The 17746-nt window shown below is 37.8% G+C and overlaps 2 protein-coding genes across 19 annotated transcripts in view; one reads left to right on the top strand and one right to left on the bottom strand.

Moving 5' to 3' along the window:
* The window catches only part of IMMP2L (inner mitochondrial membrane peptidase subunit 2), a 984232-nt gene that overhangs the window by 485223 nt on the left and 481263 nt on the right, over nt 1–17746 (bottom strand). Inside the window, exon 6 of one of the 18 annotated variants that reach the window (XR_008717871.1) lies at nt 14134–14206. The exons of the other annotated variants lie outside the window; for them this stretch is intronic. The gene's annotated coding sequence lies outside the window, so the exon portion shown is untranslated. The remainder of the gene's footprint in view (nt 1–14133; nt 14207–17746) is intronic. 18 annotated transcript variants of the gene reach the window in all.
* Nucleotides 1–17746, top strand: part of LRRN3 (leucine rich repeat neuronal 3) — a 41984-nt gene that overhangs the window by 9844 nt on the left and 14394 nt on the right. The window lies entirely within an intron of this gene.

Genomic DNA, 17746 nt, shown 5'->3' with positions numbered 1-17746 from the left:
TCAAATCTGCCCCATAAAAAATGTTTTCCTATCTAGAATAGTAACTCCTCCTCAACCACCACAACCTGCCCCTACTCTCCTTCCCACCCACCCCTGAAAGTAGTAGTATATTCTGTTCTTAACTTCACTTAACCATGAGGTTTTTCTTTTCAGATAATTATGTTTAATTATAAATCAATGTACCACTCTATCTACTTACTTGATAGTTCTTTGAACTCTTTGAAAGGAAACTCTTTGAATCTTTGAAAGGAAAGATATTCTAAAATAATTTATGATTTAGTCATTCACTTAGACATGCCCCATCATGGCTATATAATCAATGACTAAGAATGTAATCAAAGTCAATGAAAAGAACCTTGAGATATGCATAAGAAATTATGTACAGCATTTATTTGCTGGCATATAATACAACAACCAGAGCCATATCTATCTAAATGTTCTCATCTTAACAGGTGTCATTCTATTAAGATTTTACAAGACATATATTCCAAAAGTATTTTGAAGCATATTGCCTAGATATAACATATACATTTATTTTTATATTTTGATTCACTTTTAACATTAAAGGAAATTTCAGTAAGGTGTAAATGTGATGATTGACATCAAATTCACAGTGTTTATGTTTAACACAGAATCTTAGAATCTCTAGGAGTGACACCTAATGACTTTTCAAAGTTTCAGAACAAGTGGTTAAAGATTCAAATCTTTTTTCATTGTTCATTTTCTGCCATTTTTATTTTAGTTTTAGAAAAATTGCTTATTATTGATGAACAATCACTTGCTTGAATGTATACAGAATATGCATGCAGTAGGTATATTGTGTTGTATTTTTCCCAAGAAAAGACCAAGAATAGGGTAGAGCTAGATGAGACAGGGGTTTGATTGACAGGGATATGACTGAGATGTTTAAGTAGACATTCTTAGTTAATATGCCTGTGAGACTGTGGTAAGAATAGTCTCCAGTCTAAAGAGGACCACTACCTATAGTCATTTCTTGGTACTGAGGGGTGCCCAGAAGCCACCGCTGGCATCATTAATGAATCAATTCTACACTCCCTTTGCATTTGCCTTCAAATTCCATTGAAGGATACAAGGAGTCAGATCTGGTATAACAGAATCATGAAATTGAAAGAGATTTTACAGATATTAAGTCACTTGCTCAAAGTGACCTCACTACTTCAAAACATAACTGGAACCAGAAGCCAGGTGAGTCAATCCTGCCCAGCAGGTAGTTCACAGCACACTGACTGTGATGGCAGAGCTTCCAAAAGGCTGGACCATATGCTCCCATCAAATCATTCCTCTTCTTAAGCACCGTTATGACCGCAAGTTCCCAAACTCAACCTTGTAGAGAAACCCAGCAGTTTCTTCCCTGGGAAGGGCCCATATTTGTACAACTCTTTGCTGCCAGAGTCTGGCAGAAGCCCAATATGCCATCATACAGTCACTCCTCAAGACGCCTCTTTAGATTGACATTTTACTGACATTAATGTGTTGCTGCTGCTCTGCATCAAGCATGTTAATTACTTGGGACCCGGATTTTGAATTTGTGCTCTAAAGTGGTTTTAGCTGAAGAGTTGTTTGTTTCATTTTTAAATCAAATAAGAGAGAGAGAGAGAAATTATTAAATGGAAAGTCACAAATTAAAAAAATGGCAACCACATAAAAACCAATTTCATAATTATCCAAAATGGAAATAGAATGATACAGTTCTTTGTGTTATTTTATTGGAAATGTCTACACCTTGTGGATATTCCATCCCAAATTTAAAAGCCTCTAGGTCATTCTGTCCTAATCCTCTTTGCTGGGAACCTAAGAAGCTTTGTAACATACAAAATAATTACAATCTTTGAAATTACAAATCTCATTTTAAACTTATATTTTAACTTTTTCTAAAAATCCTGTCATAGGTTTTCTTCCAAAAGAATGCATAGTATCAAATAATGAGTACTTAAAGCCCTGAGTTGCTAAATTAAAATGTTTAAATTGCTGATGATAACTTGAACTTCTTTTAAAGAACACTGTCCATTTATCAAAACGACTTCAGATATAGTTTTTATTTTCTCTCATTTGAAAAATCCTTCTTATAAGTACTGCTGCTGCTGCTGCTAAGTCGCTTCAGTCGTGTCCGACTCCGTGAGACCCCATGGACGGCAGCCCAACAGGCTCCTCCATCCCTGGGATTCTCCAGGCAAGAACACTGGAGTGGGTTGCCATTTCCTTCTCCAATGCATGAAAGTGAAAAGTGAAAGTGAAGTCACTCAGTCCGACTCTGTGAGACCCCACAGACTGCAGCCCATCAGGCTCCTCCATCCATGGGATTTTCCAGGCAAGAGTACTGGAGTGGGGTGCCATTGCCTTCTCCTTATAAGTACTAATGAATGACATTCAAGTTACATTCTAACAATCTCTTTAAGATTTATTTCCCCCCAAGTATAACCATATCTTAAGAAATGACCGCTGTCCTATCCCATCATCTCAAAAAAGTTATGCTAGCATTTTTGCAGATTTATATTTAACCACTGTACTTCTAGTACTCTATCAATTTCAATGCCAACTTAACACAAGCATTCAGGCACATACGTATATACTTGCATACACACCAACACTGGACTTTTTCTTAACATCTGTCAACTGTTAATAGTTTTTATCAGTGTCTAGCCATGTTTATGGAGAAGGCAATGGCAACCCACTCCAGTACTCTTGCCTGGAAAATCCCTTGGACGGAGGAGCCTGGTGGGCTACAGTCCATGGGGTCGCTAGGAGTCAGAGACGACTGAGCGACTTCACTTTCACTTTTCACTTTCATGCATTGGAGAAGGAAATGGCAACCCACTCCAGTACTCTTGCCTGGAGAATCCCAGGGACAGAGGAGCCTGGTAGGCTGCCGTCTATGGGGTCGCACCGAGTCGGACACGACTGAAGTGACTTAGCAGTAGCAGCAGCAGCCGTGTTTATTTGTACCTGGTTTCTAATAATTTTTCTTCTTCTAAGACATGCCATAGAACTGAGGTAACAAATACTATGTTGAATTTTAAGACTTATTCTCACAGGGATAAAAAGCAAACAAACAAACTGCAAGGCAAGTAAAATTCTATTACCTCTAATGCAAATCAGCCTAATGTCATTCAGGTAGCTCTATTTTGCTCTGCTACTTCTCCTCTTCTAACATCGCCACCTCCAAACTAAATTTAAGTTACAACAAATTCTAAATTAATTTGACCATTATTTTGAATATTAGTGGACTTCCCAGGTAGCATTAGTGGTAAATAACCCGCCAGCCAGTGCAGGAGATGTAAGAGACATGGGTTCCAACCCTGAGTCCAGAAGATCCCCTGGAGGAGGGCATAGCAACCCACCCCAGTATTCTTGCCTGGAGAATGCAATTGACAGAGGAGCCTGGCTGGCTATAGTCCATAAGGCCACAAAGAGTAGTATATGACTGAAGAAATTTCGCATACATGCATGACTTATTAATTTGGTAATAGTAATCACTTCATGGGAAATAGATGGGGAAACAGTGGAAACAGTGTCAGACTTTATTTTTTTGGGCTCCAAAATCATTGCAGATGGTGACTGCAGCCATGAAATTAAAAGACGCTTACTCGTTGGAAGGAAAGTTATGACCAACCTAGATAGCATATTAAAATGCAGACACATTACTTTGCCAACAAAGGTTCCTCTAGTCAAGGCTATAGTTTTTCCAGTGCTCATGTATGGACGTGAGAGTTGGACTGTGAAGAAAGCTGAGCACTTAAGAATTAATGCTTTTAAACTGTGCTGTTGTAGAAGACCCTTGAGAGTCCCTTGGACTGCAAGGAGATCCAACCAGTCCATCCTAAAGGAGATCAGTCCTGAGTGTTCATTGGAAGGACTGATGCTGAAGCTGAAACTCCAATACTTTGGCCACTTCATGAGAAGAGTTGACTCACTGGAAAAGACCCTGACACTGGGAGAGATTGGGGCAGGAGGAGAAGGGGACGACAGAGGATGAAATGGCTAGATGGCATCACTGACTCGATGGACATGAGTTTGGGTGAACTCCAGGAGTTGGTGATGGAGAGGGAGGCCTGGCATGCTGCAATTCATGGTGTCGCAAAGTTGGACACGACTGAGCGACTGAACTGAACTGAACTGAATATTTAGTAATTACTGTGTTTCCCAAGCAGTTAATATTAACATTTTTTAACTAAGAACTTCTAATGCATTATTTTGTTTTCACACCATCCCTCTGAGGTAGATACTATTGTGCTTGTGTTTGTGCTCAGTTGCTGTTTGTGTCTGACTCTTTGTGACCCTTTGGACTGTAGCCTGCCAGTCTCCTCCGCCCATGGAATTTTTCAAGCAAGACTACTGGAGTGTGTTGCCATTCCCTCCTCCAGAGGATCTTCCTGACCCAGGGATTAAACCTGTGCCTCTCTGTCTCATGCATTGCAGGTGGATTCTTTACCCACTGAGCCATTAGGGAAGCCCATAGGTACTATTATCAACCACCATTTATATAGGTAAGAAATCAATGACAGAGGAAGAAGAAGAACTAGAGTCCATGTCTGATCCTTTAATCACTAGGCTGCCTCTAAGGAACATAGCTGAGAGTGCCAGAGAACAAGAGAATATGAGAAAGCATTTGCACTGGGTACTTGAGAAGTATTGGGGAGGGACTTCCCTGGAGGCCCAGTGGTTAAGATTTCATCTTCCAATGCAGGGTGTGTGAGTTTGATCTTCGTTTGGGGACCTAAGATCCAACATGCCTTGTGGTCAAAAAACCAAAACATATAACAGAAGCAATATTGTAACAAATTCAATAAGGACCTTTAAAATGTTCCATATCAAAATAAAAAGAAGAAGTAGTAGTAGTATTGGGGTTAAATGTGGGGCAAAGTAGGAAAAGTAAAGTTACATGCCTGTAATATGGGTTTGGAGGAAAGGCTGCAATTTCACTCTCACTTACCAAGTGTAACACTACTCGTACCTCTGGGTTTGAGCCTATATTCAAGCAACCACTCTGAAAGCCAAATTTGCTAGAAAAATGTCTCCTGCTGTTGAAGAATTCCTTCTTTCCTTCCTTCATGCATGCCCATACACACCTCCATTTGTCACAGCTTGAGCTAGTTTTGTAGAGGGGAAATGATGAAACCCCAGGTAAGGATGAGACAGTGGTCATGCAATTATCTTTCTCTCCCTCTATGTCCTGCTTTCCCATAAATGTACAGTGCTTTAGGCCGCAATTCAAAATTATTCTAGAGAATAAAACAATGTCTGCTGCCATCTACTTTAGATTTACCAAATGCCATCTTTAGTTCTAGAAATGTCTTCACATCTGCTACTGATGTTCTAAGTTTATACATCTTCATGTATCCTTATGCTGTCAGTGTAGTAAGGAACACCATCACTTCAATTGCTGCTGATAGCGGTTTTAAAAGGAAGGAGGAGGTATTATAAGTGAAACTACTTCATCTGGTTGCCAGCAATTGTTTAAAATAGTGCTAAACATTAGAAATGTCTCATCATAAATTCCCCCACCTAGTCTTTTCAGGCTGTGGCTCTTTGGAACAAATGCTCAAGATTATTAAATGTAGGAGAAAGGAAGATTGTTATTAGGAACAGAAAAGGAACAGAAAAGGTGAAGGACTTGCCAACAGGCAGCAAGGGAAAAGATACAAGTGTATCCTAATAAGTTGTAAGCTGCACTACCTATCAAATTACTATCAAGTTAAAAACTATGCACACAAATACCCAGGCTCTCATTCCATTGGAAGCAGAGGCAAAATGTCCTCAGGATGAGGGGATCGTGACTTCTGGAATATTGGGGAAGAAAGTAAAGGCAAGAGCCTTATACACAAGAAAGGAGAAAAGATAAAAGGAAGGAAGAGGAAGTACAATATCTATTTGAAATAAGTTGGACCCAAAATGTGGGCCCACTTGCCAGGATACAGAGAGCAAAAGCAGGGCCTTAGACTTCCAACAGTTGCAGCCTAAAGCAATTGTTTCCACAGCAAAGGATTCATGGAGACAAAAACACACCCATCTCTGTAGACTGAAATTATGGATTTCCAAGTAAGAGTCACAACAGCTTTGAAAATGCCCTATAAAAATTAATTTGACTCCTCTCCATGAGATAAACCAAAGAATTCATGGGTCAATATGCTGAAAAATGGCACAACTGATGTCAAATAACTTTCATTTTTCAACAGCAGCCTTCTATAATTCTGCCATCTAGGTATTTCAGTTAACATTATATATGAAACTCAGAAATTATGCAGCCAAAGAATAGAATGCTAATTTCTGACAGCATGTGGAAAGGAACAAATGAGAACAAAACACCACAAAAGTTTATAAATTGACCAAATAAGACCGCATATGTTACCATCTTCTATGAGAAGAGAGATTTATTGACTGACAATTTACATCTGGTTTGCTCCCGTATTCTGCAAATCACAAAAATGGGTTGCTGTGGCAACTGCCATGTGCTATTTAGCTTGTTGAGAAGGGAGAGGGGGAGAGAGAGAGAGAGAGAGAACCTCAAAGTACCTTCTAAAACACAAATACAACATGAATTTTTATTGTTCCTTGCACCCCAAGTGAACAAATCTCCTGACAGAAGTTCTGTTCTTTCATAATTTAAAAAATGGGCTTGCTTTCTGTTGTTTGCAGTTTTATTATATATACTACCAATTTATGCAAATGAGAAAGAAAAAAAAATCCACTGATATATAAAAGAGATGGATATCTGTACATACAATCCCCTTCTCCCACAAAACTGAATGCAAAAACAAAGTCAGCATCTTTTAAACCAGTGGCCACATAGTAAAAACTGTACATTGTTGTCCATTCATTTAAAAAGCAAAGCCACTAGGATGGTATAAAAGTGATAACCAGTGCCTTTGTAACTGACGATGAACACTTGTTCTCTAAGGTTGAGAATTATCTCCACTCTCTCTGCATAACCAGGGATAAGATGCAGAAGACAGGGAGGAGGTAGGGCATTCACAGGAATGTGATCAGGCCATTGTCTTTTATAGCATCCCCGCTTTTATCATTGACAGCTCTTTTAGCCAATTTGACTCTATTGATGTATCAAATCTATGCATGATACTCCAAGGAATACACGAGAGCTCAATACTTAAAGCATCAGCAAGCACAGGCTTATTTTTCTGGACTGAAAACAAACGCAAGGTGCAAATAGATGATTAATTTTCTCAGAAGCATATTCTTAACCTCACAGGAACACAGATCAGGCCCTGTTCACAGGAGGCTGTGCAGGACCCCAGAACACATCACGTTACCCACATCTGTGCATGCTGGAGAAAGCATATTAACATCTCCACTATGAATAAAATGAGAACAGTCATCCATTATTTACATACTTACTTCTCCACTTAGACCTAAAAGCATGGACACAAAACTGTAGATCCGTTAAGGTCTTAAAAATAAAAACTTGAGTTGTTGTCCTTATTCATTGGCAAGTCTGGTAACTTTTTAAACTCCTGATGTTGTTCAGACTGGGAAAGTCAACTTTTTTTTTTTTTTTTTTAACAATAAAGCTCAATTATCAGCCTCAGAACAATCCAAGTTTCTGGAAGTTCACTGATTTTCAGAATGCTCTTTTAGAAAAATGGCCCATTTAAAAAGCAAATAAACAGAACAAAACAGATATGTCCTCTATCACCACCATGGCAAAAGTTCCTGACTGTATAGACATGTCTTCTGTTGCTCCAGTTATTCATACAGAAGATTAAATGAAGTGAACTCACAAATGTTTTTCACTTTCCTTTGGCAACAATAGAGAACAATCAATTTAAAAATAATTGGAGAAATTTGTATTTTGTTCATAAGAGAAAAGGAGAACATTTATTCAACAGTACCACATAGAATCATTTGCTTAATAGCATTTCTAATATGTTATGCATTTATTCAATCTACTTCTTACTATATTAGAATGCAAAAACAATTACTCTGGATGTAAATCCTAGAAAAACAATCAAATTTTCTATTAAATCAGAGAACAGACAGTTAAGCTGCAGTGTGAGTTGCAGAAGCTCATGAATAGACAACACTTAGAGTTTCTCTCACTAGAAGTGAAAAAGGAGAGTGGCAGAGACCCAGATTCTCTCCCATTTTCCTTCCTTCTTTCTCTCTTTTGTCCTTCTCTCCTTCTCTTCCTTCCTTTCTTCTTGGACTTGGATTAAGGAGTCTTTATTTAAAGTCTAATAATTTAAATTATGTAGGCATATAAAACATATTATAACACCTTACATTATAATACCAACCCCAGAGCAGATAGAAACTTCCTTTCACATTCTATTGTAAACAGTTTATATTCAACTGAGCAGTCACAGGGGAATATGGGCAGTTTCAACCTTCTAGGTCCTTTGTTACACACAAAGCAGTTCTTGGTTTGTTCTTTGTATACTTACATTACAGCCATTTCTGTTCATTAAAAACTCAGAATAAGCATGTTTAAGAAAAGGCAACTGAACATGAAGCAAAGAATAAAATGAATCTGTCCAAGTAAAACAAGCATTGTGCATTTTACTTTATTTGAAAGGAATTTTTAAAATCCACATGCTTTTAATTGGGTCTCTACTGAAATAATCATCTCAAATATGAGATTCAATAAATGTGCTCATGCTCTGATTAAATGTCAAAGCCATAGATTTGTTATTTCAGATATAGTGAGCAATAATTTTATTGGATAATAATGAACTTTCAAAGATTTATTTGTAACACTCGCTGTCCATTTCAAAGCTCTGAGTTATAATATAGAGCTAAATATATATATATATATATATATATATATATATATAATATTATAGAATCTAGTAATAGAGGGCTGCTGCTGCTAAGTCGCTTCAGTCATGTCCAACTCTGTGCAACCCCATAGACGGCGCCCACCAGGCTCCCCCGTCCCTGGGATTCTCCAGGCAAGAACACTGGAGTGGGTTGCCATTTCCCTCTCCAATGCGTGAAAGTGAAAAGTGAAAGTGAAGTCCCTCAGTCATGTCCGACTCCTAGTGACCCCACGGACTGTAGCCCACCAGGCTCCTCCATCCATGGGATTTACCAGGCAAGGATACTGGAGTGGGTTGCTACTGCTGACATTTAAGTAAATTTTACTCATTTTAACATGCACTGCATGGATTCTGTGTACTTCTGCTGAAAAATTGGTACTGACAATCTTTGCCCAGTCTTGACTAACAGCAGATATTGTTATGGTTTGTATCAACATTTTTCTCTGGGTGTATATGAAGCTTTACAACAAGGGTGTTTTTATGCCCCCAAGTATTTAAGGAAATATATTATTTTCTGTAAGTAATATTATTCCAGTTCAGATTCTTTACTAAAAATGCCAACTTAACAGATTGTTGATGTAATGACCACTTCCCATTTGATCATTATCAGTTGGCCATGAGTAAGGTGTGCCAGTCCTTTCAAACCAGTTTAGTATAAGACCATCTTAATGTTTATTATTATCCTTTTTATTGCCGTTATAGCATTTTATATTTTTTAAAGTCTGTGACAACTCCAGATATTAAGAACATATTATGACCAAATTCACATAGCTTTGTACGTTCTTCACGTAGAAATGCCACAAAATTTCAGAAAATAATATATCTACCTTACACCCTCACTATACTATACTACTACATAGACATGACCTATAAAAACCAACTGGAAAAAAATATATCTTAAGTGAAAAGGTATGTTCATAAAACACTACCATCATTAATTCTCTCCAGACAGATTTATTCAACATACTATTATGAGGGTGAAGACTGGATTAGAGGCACTGATTAGATTGAAGCAATCTGTATTTAACTATACTTTTACACCTGCTACTAATTATAAGTGACTTTTGCTACAGTTTCCTTGAAAGTGTTAGTTGTTCAGTCATGTCCAACTCTTTGTCATCCCATGGACTGTAGCTCACTAGGATCCTCTGATCATGGAATTCTCCAGGCATGAATACTGGAGAGGGTAGCCATTCCCTTATCCAGGATACCTCCCCTACTCGGGGATCGAACCCCAGTCTCCTGCATTGCAGGCAGATTCTTTACCATCTGAGCCATCAGAGAACAGTTTCCATAGTTGCCCAAATTACAAACACATACATATTTATTTCTCAGTTTGCCAATTTTATGTTATTGCTCAATACTCCATTCATAGAAGCTGTTGTCAAGAACCCAGCATTCATCAGCAAAACCAAGGTCACAAATGAGTGTCTTATACAGTAAATATGTATTATAATGCTATGTTGGGAATTTACAATTTAAATCAACTGATATTCATTCATTCATTCATTCATTCTTTTGGTAATTTCTTAACTAGCTAGGCACTGTTCTATCAAGACATTAGAGACATAGCCTTGAACAAAACAGGAACTGCTTTAATAAAGCTAACTTTCTAGTTGGAGGTGATGGGAAACAGGCAGTAAACAAAAAGTAAATAGTTTCTAGTACTCTTGAATGCTATATAAAAAAAACAAAACAGGGAAAATGATTTGAAGCAGTACTTTGTTAAGATGGTCTATAAACAAGGTACCACCAAATGGGACAATTAAAAGCCAAATTAAAGAACAAATGTCTAAAATGCCTAAAATAATTTCAGTACAATATAAAATGTTCATTGCCAACTACATAATGAGCCATTAAATTTTCCTTCATAAGTTTTAAAAAAGGACTGTCATTTAATTTTATTGTACAAAAGGTGGTTCAGACAGTAAAGAATCTGCCTGCAATTCAGGGTACCTGGGTTCAATCCCTGGAGTGGGGAGATCCCTTGGAAAAGGGAATGACAACCCACTCCAGTATTCCTGCCTAGAGAATTCCATGGATGGAACCTGGTGGGCTACAGTCCACAGAGTTGCAAAGAGTTGGACACAACCAAGTAACTAACACACACACATATCATTTAATTTTATTGTACAAAAAGGAATATTCAGCTTTGTGTATGCTGAGGAAGTGAGTAAGACATTGGTATAGACTAGAAAGTATTTCATTAACAACTAACAAAGGGACCAATCAAGTACGTGTGTATCTACAACACAAAGCTTTATACAGCACAGCCTAACAGAAAGATGACTGATGATGAAGTCAGGGATCCGAGATCAAGCTCAGGAGCCGTAACTTAACCAGCCCTTTCACTTAGACCAACTCACTAAGTCTCTCTGAACCTCATTTCATTACCTCTTCAGCAGGTATAACAACACATGCTGATGGGATTATTCTGGGATATATATACACATATGAAACTGAATTTAGCATGTTATGACTCCTACTACTTCCATTGTTTTTGTTATTTTTTCCTACTGTTATATGATAGAAAACAAAATCTTCATGGAGATGACCAAGACCTTTAGGAAATTTTATGATCTTTACTCCATATTTTTCATCATCCTGACACAGTTTAATTATTCTTCTCATACACTGAGGACAACTTTCATTCACTGAAACAAAACTATACCTTCCAAGAAAACCTATACAACACCAGGAGTAATGGAAAAGATATATCTTACTAAATAGCATTATATATTACAATTTTAAGAGTTCACACGCAAAGAAATAAGCCTATTTGAAATTTAAATCTTAAGTTCCAATTGCCTACTGGCTTAATGCAAACTTTATTACATGGCTATACTTATGAAAACATCTAAAATGTAAGCATGATATGAAAAATGTAAGTATACAAATAATACAAAAAACATTAAGCTTCAAAGAAAGTTTCTCCTTAACATCAAATTAATATTGAATAATTCTTGACTTAACAATGTGAAATATTCCTGCAATACAAAGTAATGGTACATTAACTTTACTTCACAAAATAATTTTGGGGGGCACAAAGTGTTAGCTGCTCAGTTGTGTCTGACTCTTTGTCACCCCAGGGACCATAGCCCATCAGGCTCCTCTGTCCATGGAATTCTCAGGCAAGAATACTGGAGTGGGTTGCTATTTCCTTCTCTAAGGGATCCTCCCAACCCAGGTCTCCCACACTGCAGGCAGGCTTTTTATTATCTGAGTTTGGGCACAAGGGAATAGTAAATTTTAGTCAATGTCCCAGATCAAATTTAAAAGATTTTGAATCACCCAAATGTGTGAAGGGAAATCATTCTCCTAACTCAAATCCAGTATAAAAAATATATAAAAACATTAAATTCTACCCTGTGAAGCTATTATAAATAATATAAAACTATTTGCTTTTCCAAGCCTAAAATGATAGTTTGAAATGTATTCCTGTATTTTCTGTAGAGAGTTTATTACTAAAAAATTCTCCCAAACATGAGATTTGTTACCTAGTTTTTCACCTAATCCACATATGAGATGAATACCAGGCTTTTAAGTGTAAAGTGGATAAAAATTTACAACTTTGTTTTGAAAGAACCCTTTCTCTCAATTAAGATTTAGAATCACTTCCATGACAAGATCTCCAGCCAAAGTGGAACCTCAAAAAAAATATGCTAAGTTGGCATACTGCCCAAGCTCTTCTCGAGGTAAGAGCTCGAAGAAAATCATGTTAGCAAGAGCCTGTGCTGCCTGTTAACATAAAGTTAAAATTTGCAAGCATTACAAGTTGTACTACTTTCCCTTTCAAAGACATGGCCCTTTGCTCTTTTTTACTTCCTCCGTTAACTTTGACCCTTTCTACTCCCCACTTAAAGGCAACACAAATTCTTTTTTTATGTCACTGTTTTTGGGCATCTCATATCCCCCAAATGTTTACTACCCAAAAGTTGTCTAGTCTTTATATGGTATAGTTGTTGAATATTACTAGAAACATATTCAAGTAGCAAACAGTGAAATCACTCAGTTGTGTCCAACTCTGCAATCCCATGGGCTCTAGCCTACCAGGCTCCTCCATCCATGGAATTTTCCAGTCAAGAGTACTGGAGTGGATTGCCATTTCCTTCTCCAGGCGATCTTCCCAACACAGGGATCCAACCCAGGTCTCCCACATTGCAGGCAGATGCTTTACGATCTGAGCTATTCAAGTAGAATTCATCATAAAGTCTATTATGAGCAGGTAGAATATGAATCAAATTGTGTCTTCTTTGTCAATAATAATTTTAAATGAATTCAAGGAGGTTTTAGGCAACCAGATTTTGCAAGATTGTTTACTGAAGGTAGTCCCACAAAATTAATTCCAAATAAAGTGCGATTGGGAGGCTCTGGAAAGATCAGTGGCTATAAGTTAAGTGACAGGAAGAAAATTCAAAGCTTTAAGGTGCATACTGCACTTTTTATTTCCACACATGAGGTAGATAATAAAGCCTCATTGACCTTGGGTGGATTGAGAACTAGCCTTGTCTGCCCCTTAAGATTTTCTCAAGGTACCACCAGATCATCTCACAGTGATCATCTGTCAACACAAGTGTTAGAGAAGAAGCCCATGACCTGTCAGTAACAAGCTTCTTCTTACTGAAAGATGCACGAAGATGCACACAGGCATGAAAACTACCCCTGTTCCTTGTTTAGATGGATACTTTTGAAACTTGAAAGCATAATTCAGAAAAGTTTCTCAAGCTTTCAATTGACTTTGTATTATTGTTCTATTTTAACATCTTTCTTGTAGTCCCCGGGCTCAGAGAGAGCACTGCTGTCTTAAGCAGTCTGACAAGAGTATGAGGGGACAATCAGAGAGCATGAAGGAGATCAGACACACTTTTCAAATGAAAATGGACAAGCAATTCCACGTTCATTATAAGGAACTAATAATACAGACCCTATCTGTATTACTGGCTCCCCCAGATGCAGTAACAGAGCATCATTCATCACTAACCTCAGTGGCAGACAAGCACCAACTCATGGCACCTGAAATGTGGTGCTGTGATTCAACCCCTTGTTCACTGCATTTGAAGAAATTGTTTGACCACAGGAGCCCATTTTGTGTCAGTTCCTTTCAAAACTTGTTTTATTTTCACAATTCAAAGCAAAAACACAAAACACTGATATTCATGCTGTTTTGTTTAATAGCAATGAAAACTTTTTTTTTATAATTATATGCAAAACAGAAGCTGAACTACTCAGAGACCCTGCACTCTGAGTTCTCGTCAGAGGAACAGCCTTTTCTGAAATTTAATTTTAAGTTTTCTGTAATAATCTTGCCACTGAAATATTCTTCAGTCTCCGTCTACAGTACCTCATTGGACTCTTGTTCAGAGCCTTCCTTATCTTCTTCACAAACCAATGACTTTCTGTTCTGCCAGAGTAAGCTAATGAAAGAACACAAACATGATGAAAATCTTTTACCTGTCATCCTTTTATGGCATGTCTCTGCTTCAAACACCCTCCTGAGATCAGTATGAAAGCATTTACTTGTACTTGTGGCAATCAATATATAACACATTTTTTTGTGTGGGGGTGGTGGTATATATGCCTATCATGACCTCCCATGTATAAGACCCTAGGGAGAGCAGTGCTTGTGATCAGAAAGCACCAGGCAGCATGCATGCACCTGATCCATAGAATCAACTCAAGCTGGAATCATTCTATTTCTTTTAACTACACCAGGGAGGTGGACGGTCCTCAGATGAATCACTAATGGAAACTTCGAAGACTTAGTTTAGGGTATATGACTGGCTTTAATGAAGAAGAAAATATTTAAAAATTGTTTGAATTGCCTGGGAAATTATCCCAAATATTTTTATCTGAAATGGAGAGAAACTGAAAGTAGGTCTACAAGAAACCTTTTCCAAACCATTGTACTGCAATGCACCACCTAGGTATTTCTCATGTCATACACTCAGAGGAGTTTGCTGGAGAGGCTGTCTCTAAATGTAGCTGGCAATGCCTCAGAAGACAAAAGGATGGCATCATTTACAAATCATCCCACACCCTAGCTTCTCAAATAAACTGGAACTGGACAATAAGAACAAGCTTTCAGAAAACAAAAGCATCAAAGGAAAAAGGAAAGCTTATTTAGGCAACCTGTCCTCTCCACCCATGTGAAAATTTTCAAATATATATTGATGCCTAACTAAATCAATCACCCAAAACATCTACTGATAAGAATAAAAATTGGACCAAAATGGGAAACCTTAGTACATAAGTTTTGTCAGTCACATTGGGAATTTTCTGAACTAAAGGATCTCACACATGTGCCTATACACACACATTTTGTAAAGAGAACAATTATTGTTTACACATATATAAGTTGTTCCTGACATAAAAGTAAAAAAAAAAAACAAACAAACAAACCCCAAATTTCCTATGAATTGTTCAGGTCCTAAGAATCCCTTTATGGACTACCTCTGATTCTAGAAAAATTCCCACCCTATCTATATGCCATAGTTTGACACACAAGTAAATATGTGGATAAACCTCATACAAACCTGAAAATATCATGAAATCTTCATTTAATTTTGTCAGTACCTGTTAGTAATGTTTTTTCAGGAAATATAGTCAAACAGTTTTGACCTTATTTAAATTATTACAAAAATTATTTAATTGTAGAGCATGGAGGACCTTCTCATTATAGAAATCAAGTCACTAAAGGTTGTGAAGTCTTCTCCCAATTTGGGAAATCTTCTTGCTTTCATAATACTCTGCTGCTAAACTACTATTAATCACCCAAAGAGAGATCTATAGTTTAATTATAACCTGAAGCAAAATTTCCATTATTTAGTTTTCGATATTTGGAAAATAAGATGCTTATATTAATACTTCAATCTAAGATGAGTTGAATGTTAAGGATAATGTATAAATGAGCACTTTTCCTCACAGACACCTACACTTGAGACTATACAAATGCTAAATTAACAAGGGAATGATAAAAAGGAAGTTAAAGAAGCCAATTAGGCAATCAAATTCCTTTGGTAATTACACAGTACTGAATGAAGTACTGTTATGTTATAGAGTTTCCTAATACATGGAGTGATGCTTTCTAAGGCCCACTTGACTTCACATTCCAGGATGTCTGGCTCTAGGTGAGTGATCACACCATCATGATTATCTTGGTCGTGAAGCTCTTTTTTATACAGTTCTTCTGTGTATTCTTGCCACCTCTTCTTAATATCTTCTGCTTCTGTTAGGTCCCTACCATTTCTATCCTTTATTGAGCCCATCTTTGCATGAAATGTTTCCTTGGTATCTCTAATTTTCTTGAAGAGATCTCTAGTCTTTCCCATTCTGTTGTTTTCCTCTATTTCTTTGCATTGATCGCTGAGGAAGGCTTTCTTATCTCTTCTTGCTATTCTTTGGAACTCTGCATTCAGATGTTTATATCTTTCCTTTTCTTCTTTGCTTATCACTTCTCTTCTTTTCACAGCTATTTGTAAGGCCTCCCCAGACAGCCATTTTGCTTTTTTGCATTTCTTTTCCATGGGGATGGTCTTGATCCCTGTCTCCTGTACAATGTCACGAACCTCATTCCATAGTTCATCAGGCACTCTATCTATCAGATCTAGTCCCTTAAATCTATTTCTCACTTTCACTGTATAATCATAAGGGATTTGATTTAGGTCATACCTGAATGAAGGTAAAAGTGGAGAGTGAAAATGTTGGCTTAAAGCTCAACATTCAGAAAACGAAGATCATGGCATTCGGTCCCATCACTTCATGGGAAATAGATGGGGAAACAGTGGAAACAGTGTCAGACTTTATTTTTTGGGGCTCCAAAATCACTGCAGATGGTGACTGCAGCCATGAAATTAAAAGACGCTTACTCCTTGGAAGGAAAGTTATGACCAACCTAGACAGCATATTCAAAAGCAGAGACTTTACTTTGCCAACAAAGGTTCGTCTAGTCAAGGCTATGGTTTTTCCTGTGGTCATGTACGGATGTGAGAGTTGGACTGTGAAGAAAGCTGAGCACCGAAGAATTGATGCTTTTGAACTGTGGTATTGGAGAAGACTCTTGAGAGTCCCTTGGACTGCAAGGAGATCCAACCAGTCCATTCTGAAGGAGATCAGCCCTGGGATTTCTTTGGAAGGAATGATGCTAAAGCTGAAACTCCAGTACTTTGGCCACCTCATGCGAAGAGTTGACTCATTGGAAAAGACTCTGATGCTGGGAGGGATTGGGGGCAGGAGGAGAAGGGGACGACAGAGGATGAGATGGCTGGATGGCATCACTAACTCAATGGACGTGAGTCTGAATGAACTCCAGGAGTTGGTGATGGACAGGGAGACCTGGCGTGCTGCGATTCATGGGGTCGCAAAGAGTCTGAGTGACTGATCTGATCTGATCTGAATGGTCTATTGGTTTTCCCTACTTTCTTCAATTTAAGTCTGAATTTGGCAATAAGGAGTCCATGATCTGAGCCACAGGCAGCTCCCAGTCTTGTTTTGGCTCCCTTATAGAGCTTCTCCATCTTTGGCTGTAAAGAATATAATCAATCTGATTTCAGTGTTGACCATCTGGTGATATCCATGTGTAGAGTCTTCTCTTGTGTTGTTGGAAGAGGGTGTTTGCTATGACCAGTGCGTTCTCTTGACAAAACTCTATTAGCTTTGCCCTGCTTCATCCCAAGGCCAAATTTGCCTGTTACTCCAGGTGTTTCTTGACTTCCTACTTTTGCATTCCAGTCTCCTATAATGAAAAGGACATCTTTTTGGAAAAGAACATCTTTTTTGGGCTCCAAAATCACTACAGATGGTGATTGCAGCCATGAAATTAAAAGACACTTACTCCTTGGAAGGAAAGTTATGACCAACCTAGATAGCATATTCAAAAGCAGAGACATTACTTTGCCAACAAAGGTTCGTCTAGTCAAGGCTATGGTTTTTTCCAGTAGTCAAGTATGGATGTGAGA

This window comes from Bubalus kerabau, chromosome 8 (genome assembly GCF_029407905.1).
Source record: "Bubalus kerabau isolate K-KA32 ecotype Philippines breed swamp buffalo chromosome 8, PCC_UOA_SB_1v2, whole genome shotgun sequence".
NCBI classification, from domain to species: Eukaryota; Metazoa; Chordata; class Mammalia; order Artiodactyla; family Bovidae; genus Bubalus; species Bubalus kerabau.
The sequence above is the reverse complement of the archived record's forward strand: the minus strand, read 5'-3'. Positions and strand labels throughout refer to the sequence as shown.